Raw genomic sequence first — 19306 nt, forward strand, 5'->3', positions numbered from 1 at the left:
AGCTGTTTGAGTTGCAAGCAGAAGACCTGGGTAATACAAATGTAGTTTCTTGTGGTAGGCCATTTTTGGTTAGGCCCATTCTGTCTCCTAAATATCCTTTTTCCACTTTTATTTTTCCTTAGTCCTAGTTATTTTTTCCTCTTTACTACTTTTTTGAGAGATAGGGGTTTCTGAGAATTTAACCCCAGGGCACTTTACCACTGAGCTACATCCCCAGTCCTTTTTATGTTTTATTTTGAGACAGGGTCTTGATAAATTCTGAGGCTCTTGCTAAATTGCTGAGGCTGACCTCGAATCCTCCTGCCTCAGCCTCTCAAGTCACTGGGATTACAGGTGTGCACCACCATACCCAGCTACTTCATTACTAGTTTCTGTACACCAGGTACAGGGTGATTTCAAAGTCTTTAATTTTACTATCTAAGTAATGTTTTTATATGTTGTACTGGGGTATAACCTACACCCATTTGTGCTCTACCACTAGCTGCATCTTCAGCCCTTTTTATATATTTTAAGGCAGGGTCTCACTATTGCCCAGGCTAGACTCAAATTTGCCATCCTCCTGCCTCAGCCTCTCAAGTTCCTGGGATTACAGGCAGGAGCCATAATACCCTGCAATATCTGAGTAATTCTTGCCATCTAAGTTTGAAAAATACTGAGGTGGGATGTCTTTAGGTATCTGACCAGACATACAAACTCACCCTCTCACAGCCTTCTGAAAGACTGTTGAAGTTCTTTCTCTCACATTGTCATTATCACATTCAGTCAATTGGCAAATCATCTCAATTCTATCTTCAAAATATATTCAGAATCCAATGTCCTCTCACAATCTCCACTGTTATTCCCTCAATCACCCTACGCCTTGGATGATTGCAGTCATCTATCTCCTGATAGGGCCCTTTCTTCCCCTATCCATTTTCTACAGCCAGACTGACTCTTTAAAAAATGCCAGGTAAGACTTTACAGTCTCTCTTCTGTCTACTGAATTATATCCTCCAAATACACATATTAAAGTTCTAACTCCCAGTACCTCACAATGTGACTATATTTGGAGTTAGAGTCTTCAAAAAGACAATTAATTTAAAATGAGGTTATTAGGGTGGAGGCCTAATACCATATGACTGGTGTATTTATAAGGAAAAGAAAATTGGACACAGACATTTAAGGTGGGAAGACAAGGGAGAAAGTGACCATCCATAAGCCAAGGAGAGCCAGGCACAGCATATACCTATAATCCCAGGATTTAGGAGGTTGAGGCAGGAAGATTGCAAGTTCAAGGCCAGCCTCAGCAGAGACCCTGTCTTAAAAAAAAGAAAGAAAGAAAAGGAAAGAAAGAAAGAAAGAAAGAAAGAAAGAAAGAAAGAAAGAAAGAAAGAAAGAAAGAAAGAAAGAAAAGGGCTGGGGATGTGGCTCAGTGGTAAAGCATCCCTGGGTTCAATCCCCAGTAATAAAAACAAAAATTAAGCCAAAGAGAGAGGTCTCAGAACAAACCAACCTTGTTGATACCTCAATCTTGGACTCCAGAATGGTGAGAGAATAAGCTTCAATGCAGTGTTATAGCAGCGTGACTAAACTAAACTAATATTCTCAACAACAGCTCCCGATTTCATCCAGAGAAAAAGCCAAAGTTCTCCCTTAATCGTGCAAACTAAAATAAATGAATACATACATAAACTTACCAGACTGTGAGTCTATCATTTGGAAACTCATTGTTTCAGCAAATCAGAAGGTTGAAGAATTACCATTGTTAATGGAAACTAGATTAACAAAGTCTTTTTTTACAACAGGAAAAAGAAAATCTAGCATTGGAAGGAAATTTTGCCATCAGTAAATATTAACTTTAATGATTGTCGTATAAATTAAAATCTCTTCTCAGAAAGTCTAGCCAATTTGGACTCCCTCCTTTCTGATTGCTCTGTCCTTCCATGGACATCATGGAAACAATTTTTTTAGTACCTTGTAGTTATATATAATAACAGGGTTCATTTTGACATATTCATAAATGCATATGACACAGTTTTCTCCATCATGGAAATAATTCTTAAGCTCTTTGTCGACAAGACAAGGCCACGCAAATCCCCTCGGTCATTAGAACTGGTTATCTATGGTAGGTTAAGAGCTGAAATACAGCAACACATGCAATTACCTGATGATTTATTGCTGAAGGATCATAAACCTCTAGGCGGTTGCACTGTTTCCACTGAGATGTCAAAACTGCTGATGGAAGTTGGGAAAGCTGGTTGGCTTCTGTCCAGGGCAGGCAGCTGGTATTCCATCCAGGAAATTAGCTGGTTCTTATAATTGGTACTGTAGGTCCCGATGAAGAAAGAGCCAAGACAGATTTAAATGAGCAGAGCGTGAGAGGTATGGTGAAGCAAAGGAGAGCTGGTTTGGGTGAAGGGCCTCCATGAAGATATAGTGATGCCTTCTAGATCTTGTGTACCTTCTAGCTAAGTTCACCAGGGATGTTGTAACAAAATACCACAGTCTGGGTAGGTAGCTTAAATAACAAGCTTATTTTTTCACCATTCTGGAAGCTGGAAGTTCAAGATTAAGGTTTCAGTAGGATTGGTTTCTTCTGAGGCCTCTCTCCTGGGTTTGCAGAGGACCATCTTCTCTCTGTGTCCTCACAGAGTCCTTCCTCTGTGTGTGCACACCTTGCTGTCTCTCTGTGTGTCCTGGTTTCCTCTCCTTATATGAAGACCAGTCAGATTGGAGTAGGGGGCCACCCTACTCCATTTTAATGGCCCCATTTTAATTCACTCTTTGTTATAGTTCCTACATCTCAATCGAGTCGCAATTCTGAGATGCTGGGGTTTGAGCTTCAACATATGAACTTTCAGGGGGACACAATTCATCCCCTTCTACCTGGTACATGCTCTCCCAGCTGCTGTGAGTGTTGGTTGCTACAATGACTCACAACTTCTGCCTTCTCCAGAGAATGGATCTTGGCTAACCTGGGGTACCTTGCCTTGGAGGTTAACCATTCTTCAGCAGTCTGTAACCAAGGCTCCCTGGCTCTATGCTACCCAGGCTGGTCCTCTTGCCTCAGGGTGAGACTGACACTGTGGTGCTATTCCTGCTCCTAAGTTCACTGTGGGATCATGCTAAGACTAGATTCCAGATGAAAATCACATCTTTGCTCAGTTTCTACCTTTGTCCCACCCAGCCTACCTTCTCCCAGGAGCTGTACCCCACCAAAATCATGTGCATCTGAATCCCTGTCTCAGGTTCTACTTCTAAGGAACTTGACTTCAAACAGTGTTACTTTAGAACTCCTTTAGGATTCTCTCTCTCTCTCTCTCTCTCTCTCTCTTTTTTTTTAATGTAAAGACCACTTCACGAAGTGAACCTGTAGAAACATTTCAAACATTTCAGACAACTCCTTTGTCCCAGAGCTGTGCTAAAAGGGAGGTAAGACAGACCTAAACATAGGCTAAGACTTAAGGACTAACTAATAGCCTTAACACTTTTCCAAGACCTGTTTAGCATAATTTTTTTCCAATAACCCTGGTACTTTTCCAAGACCTGATTAACATAAATTTCAATCAATGGCCATTTAACATAAATTTCAATCAGCACCCCTATCCAGTAGCTGTAAACTCATAAACTAATACACTTAAATAGCAATTGCCCTGTCAGGTCCCCTTTCCCCTCTGTGGGAGATCTGTCTCTTTTCTTCTCCCTTGAATAAATCCTACTATTTTCCTCTTCCTTGTCCATGGATTTCATTCTTTAAATGTGTGAGACAAGAACCTGAAAAGAAGTCACTGGCAGACAGCTGGGGTCTGGCCCACCTTTGAGAGCTGCAGAGTGCTAGTAGGTAGTAGTGGAGAAGAATCTGGCATGGCTGCAACTCTCAGAGCTAATGCCAGCAGGCAGCCCTCTGTTGTGATTATGTGCTAACACTGAAATGGGTTTTCTCTGCTGTAGAAGCCTGCAACTCATGCGGACACTCCACCTCCACTCCTACCCCTCACCCCACAAGCAGAAGAGAGAAGCTGGTTTCTCCTGGAACTCTTGTTTCAGTACCCGAGATTGAACCCAGGGGTGCTTTAAGACGGAGCTACATCTGCAGTCCTTTTTATGTTTTAATTTGGAACCAGGTCTCGCTAAATTGATAAGGCTGGCCTTGACTTTATGATCCTCCTGCCCCAGCCTTCCAAGTCACTGGGCTCAGGAATGCACCACTGTGCCTAGTGAAGAATTTTAATTTTACCCCTAGAATCTAAGAACAGAAGGTGAAAAGTTATTCTGTCATTATATCTTGTCTCGTCTCTCTTTGAAATAGCCCTCAACTCTCTGCCGTCCTCTCTATTCCTATAAGCACTGTCTTCACTCAGGGCATTGTCAACTAAAGCCTGGAGAAAACATCACGACCTGTTTTCCTGCCTTCATTTATATAGGGTGGCTTTATGTAATACTATTAGGATATATTTTGTTCTGGCTTAAAACCTTCTACCATATTAGTCTATTTTCTTTTGCTGGAACAAGACATAAGGCTTGACACTTTGTAAAGAAAATAGATATTTAAAAATGTTTTAAAAATTTGTTCTTTTTAGTTCTATATGACAGTAGAATGTATTTTGACATACCAAACATACATAGGGTATAACTTCCCATTTTTGTGACTGTACACAATGTGGAGTTAAACTGGTGGTGTATTCATATATGAACACAGGAAAGTTATGGCAGATTCATTCTACTGTTTTTCTTATTCTCACACCCCTCCCTTCCATTAATTCCCCTTTGTCTAATCCAGTGAACTTCTATTTCCTTCCAGAACATTTGGCCTTTGGTTTTTTGGAATTGGCTTATTTCAGTTAGCATGATAGTCATCAGTTCTATCCATTTACTAGCAAATGCCATAATTTCATTCTTCTTTATGGCTAAGTATTATTCCAGTGTGTGTGTGTGTGTGTGTGTGTGTGTGTGTGTGTATCACATTTTCTTTATCCATTCATCTGTTGAAGGGCACCTAGGTTGGTTCTATAACTCAGCTATTGTGAATTGAGCTGCTATAAACATTGATGTGGTCCTCTCGCTATAGTATGCTGAATTTAAGTTCTTTGGGTATATGCTGAGGTGTGGGATAACTAGGTCAAAGGGTGGTTCCATTCCAAGTCTTCTGAGGAATCTCCATACTTCTTTCCAGAGTGGTTGCATCAATTTTCAATCCCACCAGCAATGTATGAGTGTGCCTTTTCCCCCACATTCTCACCAACATTTATTGTTATTTGAATTCTTTTTTTTTAATATTTATTTTTTAGTTGTATCTATGTTATGCTCGAATTCGGGACCCCCAAAAGACCACCAGAGACCAAGATCGATGTAAGCAGCAAAGAGTTTGTTTATTGTGAGCTAGCTCGGTCCTCCATGCACACAGCAACTGGTGACACTGAGAGGCCCCAAGCCCAGGGTTTGTAGCAGTTTTATACACTCTTTGGGGAAGGCAGGGACTTCACATACATTATAGCATCTCTTAGCAAATCATCACAAACCGCGGGAAATTCATAAAACAACTCTAAAACATGATTAGCACATTCACTGGCGGAAACAGGTTGAGTAGGGGTGATTGGTTAGTACAAGAGGGAAATTCCTTTGAACTGATTGGTTTAGGCCACGAGGAGTGTACGTGCAGAACTACATGGTTTCCCAACATGTTATCAAGCACCATAAACTACTGGGAGGGTCAACTGGCATCCCAGGTATATTCCCTGTCTCATGATGATTGGTGGTTGCTAGGGGGTTGCTATGGGTCCTCACCTAGCCTGACTGAGTCAGGGACACCTGGTGCAGCAGATCTTTCCTGTTATTTGTAGATAAACAACTCAGCAGGGTGGGTATGTGCCTAGGAGTGCTCTGTGGGTTTTTCCAAGGACAAAGGTCATGCCCTTCCTTGGACAGTCTTTGCTCTGAGGTAGAGGCTGGTTTTTCAGCTGGACACAATACCTTTATTTTATTTATGTATTTTTATGTGGTGCTGAGGATTGAACCCAGGGCCTTGCATGCACTAGGCAAGCACTCTACCACTGAGCCACAACCCCAGCCCCAGTTACTTGTATTCTTGATAATTGCCATTCTAACTGGAGTGAGATGAAATCTCAGTGTACTTGTAATTTGCATTTCTTTAATTTCTAGAGATGTTGAACCTTTTTTCATATATTTGTTGACCAATTGTATTTCTTCTTCTGTGAAGTGTCTGTTCAGTTCCTTTGTCCATTTATTGAGAGTTTTTGTTATTGTTGTTGTTGTTGTTTGGTGTTAAAGTTTTTGAGTTCCTTATATATCCTGGAGATTGATGCTCTCTCTGAGGTGCGTGTGGCAAAGATTTTCTCCCATTCTGCAGGTTCTCTCTTCACATCCTTGATTGTTTCCTTTGCTAAGAAAAAGCTTTTTAGTTTGATTCCACCCCATTTATTGATGCTTGATATTGCTTCTTGAGCTTTAGGAGACTTGTTGAGGAATTTGGTTTGTAAAGTGACATGATAGAGATTTGGGCCTACTTTTTCTTCTAGTAGGTACAGGGTCTCTGGTCTAATGCCTAGGTCTTTGACCCAGTTTGAGTTGAGTTTTGTGCAGGGTAAGAGATAGGGGTCTAATTTCATTTTGCTACGTGTGGATTTCCAGTTTTCCCAGCACCATTTGTTGAAGAGGCAATCTTTTCTCCAGTGTATGTTTATGGCACCTCTGTCTAGTATGAGATAACTGTATTTATGTGGAAGAAAACAGGTTATTGAGCTCACAGCTTTGGAGGCTGAACGTCCAAGATTGGGCAGCACCATTGGTTTGGCCTCTGGTGATGGCCTTGTAGTAGATAGCATCAAAGTGGCAGGAATGTATGAGAAAGGGAGAGATCATATGATAAGATAGGAAGCCAGAGAGAAGCCCATAACCTTATATAATATCCTCCTGGTACAAGTCAAATTCTAATTCCCTTGTATGCTAGACTGAATTTGAAATACCCTCATGTATATAATGAAGAAATTGTGTATATATTTTGCTAAAGGAGTCTTCCATACTCTTTTTAAAAAGTTTCCTATAGGGGTCTGTCTTTAACCCTAAACATGTCCTATTCAACATGTTTATCAGTGAATAAACATGTTGAATTAAAACATGGAAGAAATGTTTATTAAACTATAAAAAGACTCAAAGCTTGAAGGAATAGTTATTACACTGGATGGTACCATCAGACTTTGCAGCAATCTCCATGAGCAGGAATGGAAGACTGCACATGGAAAATCATATTTAACAGGAATATGTGAAAAGGCCTATATTCAGATTCACCTACTCAATTATTTAAGTCTTATTAGTCTTCAGTCCACCAGTCCTTCCTATTAGAAAGCACAAATAAATGGCCCTGCTCTTTTTGCCCCTTCGTTCCTATTTATGATACCCTATTCTGGCAGTCATACCCTACTCAAGATCCTCCCTTCAGGATTTGGAGGAGGAGGTTCAGAGAAACCAGGCCAAAACAAAACAAAACAAAACAAAAACCCACATGTGAGGCAAGTGGTCAACCACTGAGCCATGTCCCCAACCACCTGGGTGGGTTTCATAATATCCTTTGTCCCTCTCCTAATTTCCACCATTTTTCTCCTCACCAGGAGCCACACTAATCCTCATTTCAGAGTCTATCTGTGGGGAAATGAGCAAGAAAGTCCTCTTCTGTGAAGGACTCAAAGTTTGGATTTTACTTTATTTTTTTTCTTGAAGAAATAAATCACCTAAATGAATGTATTGGTTTCAAAGATACTAGTTAATAAACCCCAAAAGGAAAAATTAAATCATTACTAAAAGCACATGAAAGAATACAAAAAGAAAAAGAAAATGGAGGCAGACATCATGGGCCAGCAATGCTTTATTAAGCATCAGAGGGGCACATCTTTGGGTAGAAAATGGTGGTGGGCCACCACAGGGTCTGGGTTTTATAGGGCCTTAGCAGAGCCAGGTCATGGGAGGAGTTTTGGGGCTGCGGGTGGGGGGCAGGTAGAGTAACAGGAAGGTAATTTCCTTGGGGCCTATTTTCCATATCCTTCATTCCAGACTGTATAATGAGTTGAGGTGACATCATCATATCTGGCTATTTCCTGCTGAGAAGGGGTGGAGTAGGGGATCCCCTCTCAGAGATCTAGAAGAGGATAAGGAGGTCAGAGTTACTTTAGGCTCCTATAAGAGGCCATTCCAATTTTTGGTTGTGGCTTGAGGGATTATAGACGGAGGGAACTTTGACATCACTGTGGGTCATTCCTTCCTTATGGGGCTCAGGAGAGTCACGTTGTGAATGAAGGAGGAGAATGGCTTTTGCATGCTCTTGGGAAGTGTCCTGGGCTAGATGGGTCACCTTGTCAAGAAGTTGCTTCTGTATAAAGTTAACAAAGCAGGGGGGAAAAGTTATTACAAGAAAAAATGGGGCTGGGGATGTGGCTCAAGCGGTAGCGCGCTCGCCTGGCATGCGTGCGACCCGGGTTCGATCCTCAGCACCACATACCAACAAAGATGTTGTGTCCGCCGAGAACTAAAAAATAAATATTAAAAAATTCTCTCTCTCTCTCTCTCTCTCTCTTAAAAAAGAAAGAAAAAATGATTATTAGAAGAGTTAAAGAGGGAGAAGCCAGAAGTTCACCATTTTAGGAATGGGCTAATTCTCATCTCTGCTGTTCCAACTGGTCCTGTAGTATTTATTTATCCCTAACCAGTCCTGATTGATTGACATGAATCCAACATTCTTCCCTGAGGAAGAGGTAGAGGGCACCTTGTTCTGCAGTTAGGAGATCTAGGCCCCCAAAATTTTGCAGGATGACAGACACCGGGAATCCAATTGATTTTATAAAGTCAGTACTGAATTGGTGAGATTTTGGATATCTTTAATAACCTTTACCGACTATTTTTATAGCAGTGAGGAGAGGTTCCCAATCCTGCTACTCCTGTGCCAATCCTGGCAGATATCTCAAGTCCTATGAGTAAAAGAATAAACAAAGGGCTCTCTTGTGTCTGGTGTGTGCTGTTATTGGGATAGGAAAACTTTTGGTTGTTAGGTAAAATGTCAATTTGAGGAGTCAGGAAGATCAAGGTCAGAGGCCAGTCCAATTTTTGGTAGGCAGGGGTAAACATGAGCCTTGCAAAGAGAAAAATGCCTCAGAATTTGGGGGACACCCAGGGCTGTGGGGCTAACACAACTGTACATCTTAAGCTCAACTAAAAGAACTAGTATCTTTTTTTTTTTTTTTAATATTTATTTATTTATTTTTTAGTTCTCAGCGGACACAACATCTTTGTTGGTATGTGGTGCTGAGGATCGAACCCGGGCCGCATGCATGCCAGGCGAGCGCGCTACCACTTGAGCCACATCCCCAGCCCACTAGTATCTTTTTTTAAAAAACAAATATTTATTTAGTTGTAGATGAACACACAGTATCTATTTCTTTTCATGTGGTGCTGAGGATCGAACCCAGTGCCTTACACATGCGAGGCAAGCACTTTACCACTGATCTACAGCCTCGCCCCTCTTTTTTTTTTTAATGCCCAGTTATGGCTGTACTTTGGTTATAACTGTTTTTGTTAGGTGTTCAGGACTAAGCTGGTGAAATTGATCTTGTTCCAATCTATTGTTAAGAGTCAGCTGAGTTCCCTAAGGGGGTCACTCTTGGAGAACTTAAGAAGCCTCTTAGCTCTTTTAGTGCCATCTTCCAGGATGGGTCAGGTCTCCTTGACCACGTGGCTTTCCTTGGAAGCATCAGGGATGTCTCCCTTCTCCAATGACCCTCTTCTTTTTTGCAGCATGTGTACTGGATGGCTTTCTGTTCTTCGGGGTTCATGGATCCCCTTGATCAGGAGGTCATGTGACCCAGAGTTGCAACCCCTTAGTGAAGTTTCCTTGTTTCCTGGGTTCAAGCTGACTCAGAGGGCAAAAGTCAAATATTGGCTATTTTCTTTCTCAGCTCTTTTACTTCCTTAAACTTCAATCTCTAAGCCTTGGTCTTAGACATCCAGCAAGCCAGTTTCATCAGTCTTAAAGTAAAAGTACTGGATTTTGACTTTCATGTCTATAACTTTACAGTCCTCCATACCTTCCATGTAATGGGGGTCACTATTAGTACTGGAAGTTGGGGTTACATCCTGTCTGCCTATATTTGATGGCCTACTATTTCCAATTAGCTCAGGTTGTTATAGTGAAAGTTGTACTTCTTTAAGGCACTAACAGACAACAGTTAAAGTTTATAAGGAGAATACAAAATGAAATTAACAAGAGTAAAAACACATTGACTTTGTATGATAACTATGAACTAAGAAACATAATTTTTATAATCTTAAACCTTAGTTATACATTACATCTCCTGTTTATTTTGAGATCACAGCAATCTTTTTTTAAATATTTTTTAGTTGTTGATGGACCTTTATTTTATTTATTTGTATGTGGTGCTGAGAATCGAAACCTGAGCCTCACGCATGCCAAGCCAAGTGTACTACCATTGAGCCACAATCCCAGCCCTTTTTTCTCCTCCTCCTCCTCCTTCTTCTTCTTTTAATATTCTTTAGTTGTTGATGGATCTTTATTTTATTTATTTGAGATCACAGTAATCTTTATAACAAAAAATTTATCCTTTAAACATAACTTCAAATGAGATTAATCTAGCCTACTTTTAAATTATCTTAATATGGAGTAAGGCAAGAGGCAGAGTCTTAACTCAGGTGAGGTAGGGCTCTTGGCAAATCTAAAGTAAAATGTTTTATTTCTGAAGCTGATCTTTGCCTCTTTCTTAAATGCCATTGTATAAAGTTTATATACATTGTTTCCTGAGTCTATATGAATGTTAGCTAACACAATATAGTCTTACATCTGAAACATGAATCAAACAAAAGCTAAGAGAGCTTTTTAATTCCTTTTGTGGGAAAGTGGCAAAATGTTTTTATGTTTCACAATAATGACCTTTAAACAGATCAGACTCTCATTATCTTTTAAAAACACATTTAAATTTCTACCTCAGTGTAAAAAGTAACATAAAATTTTACATATATCTTATTGATAACAGATCCAGTTACAGAACATTAAATGATATAAATAAATCACAAATAAAATTTGTTAATTTTATAAGTCTAAAATTACCATTACAGACAACTTTAGCTTGATAAAATGCTCTTATAAACCACCTACTTAAAAGACTTGTTTACCTGGAAGATCTGAACACATTTAATATACAAAGAAGATGGTAACAGCACCACAATTACATTGATGTTTTTGTATTAACCAAGTTTAGCTTTTAAAGAAAAATTTAGACACTGTAATGTAGTGTAATACTCCAAAATAACAGTTGTTGTTTAACCTCAGAGTTGTATAAACCCTAAATTCCTTTAAGACCAATTTCTCTAACATATTAAACTTAGTTTATACCAGTGCATTAATATTTGACCTTAGGGAAAATCCTTGAATAGCTTTAATTGATTATGCTAATTATATACATGACCAATTTAGTTACACACACTTTTGAAATTTACCTTTCACGAACCCTTTTGTAACTTGGTTAGGCATTCTACAACTTTACCACACAAAGAGTTTCTCACCCGAACATTTTTTTTCCTTTAACTTTTCATACCAAAATATATTTCTCTATAGAACCTTCTTATTATTCTGCTTTAATAAGATGAAATACTTTTATATCATTTACAGAACTTTAACTGAAACACAGCTAAAACTTTTAGACTCTTAGCACATAGAATTACACCTGTTAGAACTTTAATCTTAGTAAGCTTGTTTTCAGTGAAGACACAGACAAAGCAATCTTAAACCATTTTCCATTTAACAATTTATGAAAAAACACATAATGTTTAAGTATATTACCCTATGGAATTCAAGAAGTCAAGAGTACTTATTTATATATATTTAGCAGTTAGTACTTTAACTTTGTAAATTAATCAGATGTCTCTAACAAGCACATTTATGATTAATCCCATTTATGTTAAATCTAACTTACTTATTTTTAACTGTAATAACCAGGATATCAGCAAGTGTAGTTAACAGTACTAGCCATCTCTTTCCTGTTAAAGAAAAAATCCTAGAAGCAATGATATTACATTCTAGACATTTTATAGAAATTAACATTCTGTTGTCTGACCACCTAGAAAAACTTGTGAGTTAGTAATTTTAAAGACTTGTTTATTCTCATCTGTTCACCTAATTTACCCAAATGAAAGTACATGAAAGAGAATACAAAAAGAAAAAGAAAAATGGAGGCCAACCCCATGGACCAGCAATGCTTTTTTATTCAGCACCAGAGGGACACACCTTTGGGGGGAAAATGGCAGTGGGCCACCACAGGGTCTGGATTTTATAGGGCCTTAGCAGAGCCAGGTCATGGAGGAGTTAGTTACTTTCAATGGGCCCTTTTGGTGGGCAGGGCCAGGTCATGAAAGGAGTTTGGGGGCTGGGGTGGAAGGACAGGTAGGGTAACAGGAAGGAAGTTTCCTTGGGGCCTCTTTTCCATATCCTTCAATGACTTTTTGCCCATGGTAATGGGAATCTAGAAAATGCTACGGTAAGTCTTTGAGAGGTGGAACCATCAAGTTCTATCAAAATTTCAGTTGAGATTATTAGATTTGACGTGAACTTCCCTCAGAAGACTAAGGGTTCTGCAAAGATTTGTTGGTTTGCAGACCACTCCCATTCATGGTCATGGGATGGCTACTGATGACTCCATGCTCAGATCTGGTGAGGTCTACTGTACTTTTTACCTCAGCTAGAAGCATTTTAATGGAATTGTTTGCTTCAAGTTCCCTAGGCAAGCCTCTGGTTGGCTGAAAACTAGAAAAGTGGTCTACATTTTAGTGGAACACTCTATCCAATTACTGCTGAAAATATGACTTGCCTTGTTTTTAGCAGAATCAGAGTTATCTGGAAGCATTTCCAGTAGATTGAGGTTGTTCATTTTTCTCTTCATCAGAAAACAATGGACCACTGGGAGCAAAATGGCTAGGAACCTTGGCTGTCACATCTTTATGTTTAAGGGAGGCCGAAGGTGATGGCTGGTGGAACAAAGACCAAAAGGAAGATCCAGTCAAGGTTGGGGGTAAGCAATGAACCGAATTCTCTGGAGGGCCGGAATCAGGAGGTGACATGAATAACGTAGAAAAGGAAGATGTTCCCTCAGAGATAGTTGGAAATTTGTCTGCAGAGATTTTTTTTCTCCCCCTGAGTGAGTTGGTATAGCATCTGCATCCCAGAGATTGGAAACTTCTGCTTGTCCTTCTGACAACCAAGTAGTTGAAGAAATAATGGAAGGAGGTACTGTTGGCAAAAGTGGCTTTGGATCCTCATCATAAAATAGTATCGAGTCTTCTGTTGATTTCCAAGCAGGTATCTTGAGTAGTAGAATCTCCTGGGACAACACAGTGCCAGCAGGTAACTAACTGCATGTCTTGATGCTGCTCTTATTTTAATCCTGCTTTTTTTTTTTTTTTTTTTTTTTTTGCTATGTAGTCTTGCCACCTTAAAAAGCTGGTGCTGGAATTATTGTTGTAGGGCAGATGAACATGCTGTTGGTGAATTACCTGTACCAGGTAATCCTTTAGGAAATGTCATGTAGTAGGAGGTACATAGTCTAGTCTGCCATGCCACTTCCCTCTTTATACAGTATCTATCTGTACATCCATTAGCAATATTATGATTTGCTTAGAGTTTTCCCAGATATGATAACCTTGATCTTTTCCAGCTTCATCTATGTGTTGAAAGTCTTTTAATATTTGAAGATTACAGAACACCTCTCTGCAATGATGAATAACTTTCTTTGATCCATTCTTGATGAGATAATCTGCTAGGGTAAGGGATTTTTACACATGGCACCAGTTCTTCCCATGGTCACGGAATCTCTGCCATAGCATATTCATAATCCCCGAGAGAGAAATTGTGTTGAAAGTCAAATCACTGGTATTCAACATCAGAGGACTAGAGGGACCCCAAGAATCATAAGAACTTGCTTCCCTGACTTTTATTTCAGCATCTGAGTAATTTTTCAGGAAGCTTTTCACTTGCTTCCTGAATGCCATAGGTAGGACACGTGTGAAGGTGAAAAGGGGCATGAGAGCAATGGAACAGGAATTTATGTTACTGGTTTATAAAACTCTTGGCAGGTAGCTCTGCTGCTCCCAAATACAAATGATTAATCTCCATGTCGATAAAGTATCAATTTCCTAATGGAATGTGCCAGCCATGGCCCAGGGCCTTTTCCCCCTGCTCAAATTCAAACCCTCTGAATTTTACTTTAATCTGAATTTCATCCTTTGGATGCCTAACGATCGTTCATGATCACTCATGGTTAATTACCTTTTCTTCGAATAGGTTAAAAAGCAGGTATGAACCAGGTATGCTGGCATATTACTAGGGAGGCTGAGGTGGGAGGATCACTTGAGACCAGCCTGGGCAACACAGTGAGACCTCACCTCAATAAACCAAAAACCAAGCCGGGCACAGTGGCACGTACCTGTAATCCCAGTTGCTTTGGAGGCTGAGGCAAGAGGATTGCAAGTTCAAAGCCAGCCTCAGAAATTTAGTGAGGCCCTAAGCAACTCAATGAGAACCTGTCTCAAAATAAAGGGGTGGGGATATGACTCAGTGGTTAAGTGCCCCTGGGTTCAATCTGTGGTACCAAAAAACAAACAATGTGGATGGTCATCAAAGGTGAAATTGACTTGGAACTCAAGCCCTCATGAATTTGTGTGCTTGGAAAAACAATGACTGCACTTTAGTTGGTGTAGGTCGTAATGCTTCAATACCAAACAGCTCTAAAATCTAAGTAGCTCCAAACTAAGTAAATTTATTTACACAGACTGACAGGAGCTTCACACATCAGTTGGCACCACAGTGGGAAAGGAAGATGGATAACATGCACTGACAGTTTATAGTTTCTTACCCGATATGACACATGCCACCTCTGTTTATATTGTTAGACAAAATAAGTCACATGGTCATGTAAAACTTCAAGGGAACAGGGGAATTGGAATCCTTCCCTATCCATTAGTCTATTTATATTACTAAAATGAGATACCTGAAGCCAGATACTTTGTAAATAAAGAGGTTAGCTGGATGTGGTGGGCCACACCTGTAATCCCAGAGACTTGGGAGACTGAAGAAGAAGGATTGCAAATTTGAGAACCCCTCAGCAACTTATCAGAGGCCCTAAGCTAGGGATATCTTATCTCAAAATACAAAAGAACAAGGGCTGAACTTGTGATCCTTCTGCCTCAGTTTCCCCCCCCCAAAAAAAAAAAAGAAAAGAAAAAAAGAGGTTTATTTAGATCACGTTTCTGGAAGTTCAAGGGATTGGCACCAGCATCTGCTCAGCTCTGGTGAAGGCCTCATGAGAGATGGTATCACCTGAGACAGAGGAGATCATACAGTGAAACAGGAAACCAAGTGGCCCAGGAGTTGCCAGGATTGTTCTTTTATAACTCTCTTGGGAGAACTAGCTTGGGGTCCTATGAAAATCACCATAATGTGTCCCAAGGACAGTGCCTCAAGCAAGACCTAAAGACCTCCCACTTGCCCACCTCTTACCATCAGCACACTGAAACAAGCTTCCAACACAGGATGGGGACACAAACCACACCCAAATCTCAGCACCCAGGTTAAGACTCAGCTGCCCGTGAAAGACAGCTTTATGTGTGTGTAGTGTATTGTGAGGGTCTGCATATGAACAGAATTTTGCTAATTTTAATTTTTGGAACAAGTGTAACATTTTTAAAAATAACTCCTTCTTGGGGCTGGGGATGTGGCTCAAGCGGTAGCGCGCTCGCCTGGCATGCGTGCGGCCCAGGTTCGATCCTCAGCACCACATACAAAGATGTTGTGTCCGCCGAGAACTAAAAAATAAATATTAAAATTAAAAAAAATAATAACTCTTTCCTTCCCCTCCCTCCCTCCCTCCCTCCCTCCCTCTCTCTCTTTCTTTCTTTCTTTCTTTCTGAACCAGGGCCCTTGGTTCATGCTAGGCAAGCAATCTGCCACTGAGCTGTATCTCCAACCCTGCTCCTTTTATGTAAAAAAAACATTTATTCCATTATAAAAGCACTTACTGTTAGCTGTGGAGAGTAACAGCCCTACTGGTGAAATAGGTCACCCAAAATGGTGAAGGCATAAAATAGTAGTGAAGGACGAGTCCTAAAATAAGCAAACAACCAAATTAAGTGGTTTTTATCAAGGATTAATTTAACTTTGAGAACAAATATCAATTTGCTCTTCTCAACTTGACAGTCCACCTGCAGTACAACTGTCAGGTAAAAATATCTTTATAACTTGGTGGTCCCAAGTTTAAACAAAACAAAACAAAACAAAAAAAAAAAACAGAACAGAAAATATTTCACACAAGGAAAGAAATTGCCAGGCACAGTGATGCAGCCTGTAATCCCAGATACTCTGGAGGCTGAGGAGAATCACAAGTTTCAGGTCAGCCTCTGCAATTCAGGGAGGAGGCCCTCAGCAACTTAGTGAGACCCTGACTCAAAATTAAAAATTAAGAAAAAGAAAAAAGACTGGGGATGTCGCTCAGTAGTAAAGTGCTCTTGGGCTCAATCCTCAGTACAAAAGAAAAGTAAAGGAACAAAATGAAAATAACTCAAGAAATACACTAGTGAGTTGGGTGGTGTCACACACCTGGAATCCCAGCGACTCAGGAGGCTAAGACAGGAGGACAGTTCCAGGGCAGCCTCAGCAACTTAGTGAGACCCTGTCTCTAAAAATAATAATAATAAAAAGGGCTGAGTGAGGATGTAATTCAGTGGTAAAGTGCCCCTGGGTTCAATCCCCAGTAATGAAAGAGAAAGAAGAAGAAGAAAAGAAAAGAAAAAGAAAAAGAAAAGAAGAAATATACTATATGTGAGCAAAAATACATGAGGAAGGAGGAACATGTAGTTTTTCACTTAATTGAAGAAACCAAGAGGAGAATGGTCTAGAAAAATGTGCATCCTGGAATGTCAAGTGTGAAGATTTTAGACAAAAATCTAAGTGACTTGAATCTCCCTGAATGAAAATGATATCTTGCAGTATTTATATTTCAGCCCCCCCCACCGCCATTTTTTAAAGTTTTATTTTGGAATAGTCTCACTAAATTGCCCAGGCTGGCCTCCTGCCTCAACCTCCAGAGTAGCAGGGATTATAGGCATGTGCCTTTCCATCCAACTAATTAACTACTTCTAATAGAAAGAATTGGTAAAAATATTCAAACTGCGGAAGTGGGAGTGTAGCTCAGTGGTAGAGCACACGCTTAACATGTGTGAGGCCTTAGGTTCAATTCCAGTAAACACACACACACACACACACACACACACACACACACACACATGCACACAATCAAATTGAGCTGAAAGAAAGAAAGAAAGAAAGAAAGAAAGAAAGAAAGAAAGAAAGAAAGAGAGAGAAATGGGTGCTGGGCATGGTGGCACACACCTATAATCCCAGCTGCTCTAGAGGCTGAGGCAGGAGGATCAGGAGTTCAAAGTCAGCCTCAGCAATGGCGAGGCACTAAGCAACTCAGTGAGATCCTGTCTCTAAATAAAATACAAAGCAGGGATGGAGTTGTGGCTCAGTGATGGAGTGCCCCTGGGTTCAATCCCTGGTACAAAAAAAAAAAAAAATTGGAATGTAAATTTTTTCCTTTCCAATGGTGACAACTTTCCCATAAGAAACATGTTTCCTGCAGAGGATCTCCTTCATCCGTCTCCAGGAGAGAAGAGGAAACTTGTGAAAAAGCACCTGGCCCAGAGCCCCAGTTCCTCCTCTATGGATGTGAAATCCCCAGGATGTGCTTCAATCATCTCTGTCATTGGCCATGTACAAATGGGACTTTTGTTTATTGTCTGCTTTACTGTTCTCTGCCAGGCCTCAGGAGGAAAATCAAGGCTTCCAGAAGGACACTTCTTTACAGGAGCAACACCAAAAGCACGCTGAATCAAGACGAGTGGAAACCACCCCAATACACAGAGTTTGGATGAAAAAAAAAGAAAGAAACAGGAAAGCTTTTGTCATCTAGATACCTCACTTCCCAGCCTCCTCTATGAAGTTAATCATGATGACCAGTTTCCTGCGTCTCTGCCCCACCAACGTGGTCTACAACACACACATTTAGATACATGAGTTTGTTTTGTTGCATATAATATATGTTGTATATAGTTCATAGAAAATGCAAAAATGGGGCTGTGGCTCAGTGGTAGAGGGCTTGCCTGGCACATGTGAGGCCCTGCGTTTAACCCTCAGCACTACATAAAAATATAGGTATTGTGTCCATCTACAACTAAAAATAATAATAATAGAAAAAATCTTGCAGGTAGAGTTTTAAAAATAACTCCAGGATTCAGGTTAAGGAATAGAAATGAGAAGCTCCCCGCCCATGCCCCCATGTGTGCCTCTCCCATCATGACGTCTCATTGCTGTAGATGCTCATGATTCTGACTTTTTTTTTTTACTGATTAAAAAAAAAATGACAACGGAATGCATTACAATTCTTATTACACATATGCAGCACAATTTTTCATATCTCTGGTTGTATATAAAGTATGTTGACACCAATTCCTGTCTTCATACATGTACTTTGAATAATCATATCTAATCCTTGCTAATCCCCTGCCCACTCCCTTTCCCTCCCACCCTTCTGCCCTGTCTAGAATTCATCTCTTCCTCCTATGCTCCCCCTCCCTACCCCACTATGAGTCAGTCTCCTTATATCAGAGAAAACATTCGGCATTTGTTTTTTGGGATTGGCTAACTTCACTTAGCATTATCTTCTTTAACACCATCCATTCACCTGCAAATGCCATGATTTTATTGCTGAGTAAAATTCCATTGTGGATATAGGTCACATTTATTTTATCCATTCATCCACTGAAGGGCATCTAGGTTGGCTCCACAGTGTAGCTATTATGAATTGTGCTGCTATAAACATTGATGTAGCTGTGTCCCTGTAGTCTACTGTTTTTAAGTCTTTTGGGTATAAACAAAGGAGAGGGATAGCTGGGTCAAAAGGTGGTTCCATTCCCAGTTTTCCAAGGAATCTCCATACTGCTTTCCATATTGGCTGCACCAATTTGCAGTCCCACCAGCAGTGTGTGAGTGTGCCTTATCCCCACGGCCTGGACAATACTTATTGTTGTTTGTCTTCATAATAGCTGACTGGAGTGAGATGATATCGTGATTCTGACTTTTATGATGGTAAGTTACTCACCTTTAAAAAAAATAGCTTGGGGCTGGGGATGTGGCTCAATCGGTAGTGTGTTCGCATGCCTGCGGCCCGGGTTCAATCCTCAGCACCACATACAAAAACAAAGA

General features: G+C 40.2%; 1 pseudogene across 1 annotated transcript; it reads right to left on the reverse strand.

Annotated features, from left to right (window-relative positions):
• Positions 1 to 13030: 13030 nt before the first annotated feature.
• LOC308647765 (ENTH domain-containing protein 1-like) lies at positions 13031 to 15823 on the reverse strand (annotated as a pseudogene). The gene has a single exon. The product of its transcript is annotated as an ENTH domain-containing protein 1-like (transcript).
• Positions 15824 to 19306: the final 3483 nt, after the last annotated feature.

This window comes from Spermophilus citellus, assembly GCF_964194105.1.
Source record: "Spermophilus citellus genome assembly, chromosome: 4".
Classification (NCBI taxonomy): Eukaryota; Metazoa; Chordata; class Mammalia; order Rodentia; family Sciuridae; genus Spermophilus; species Spermophilus citellus.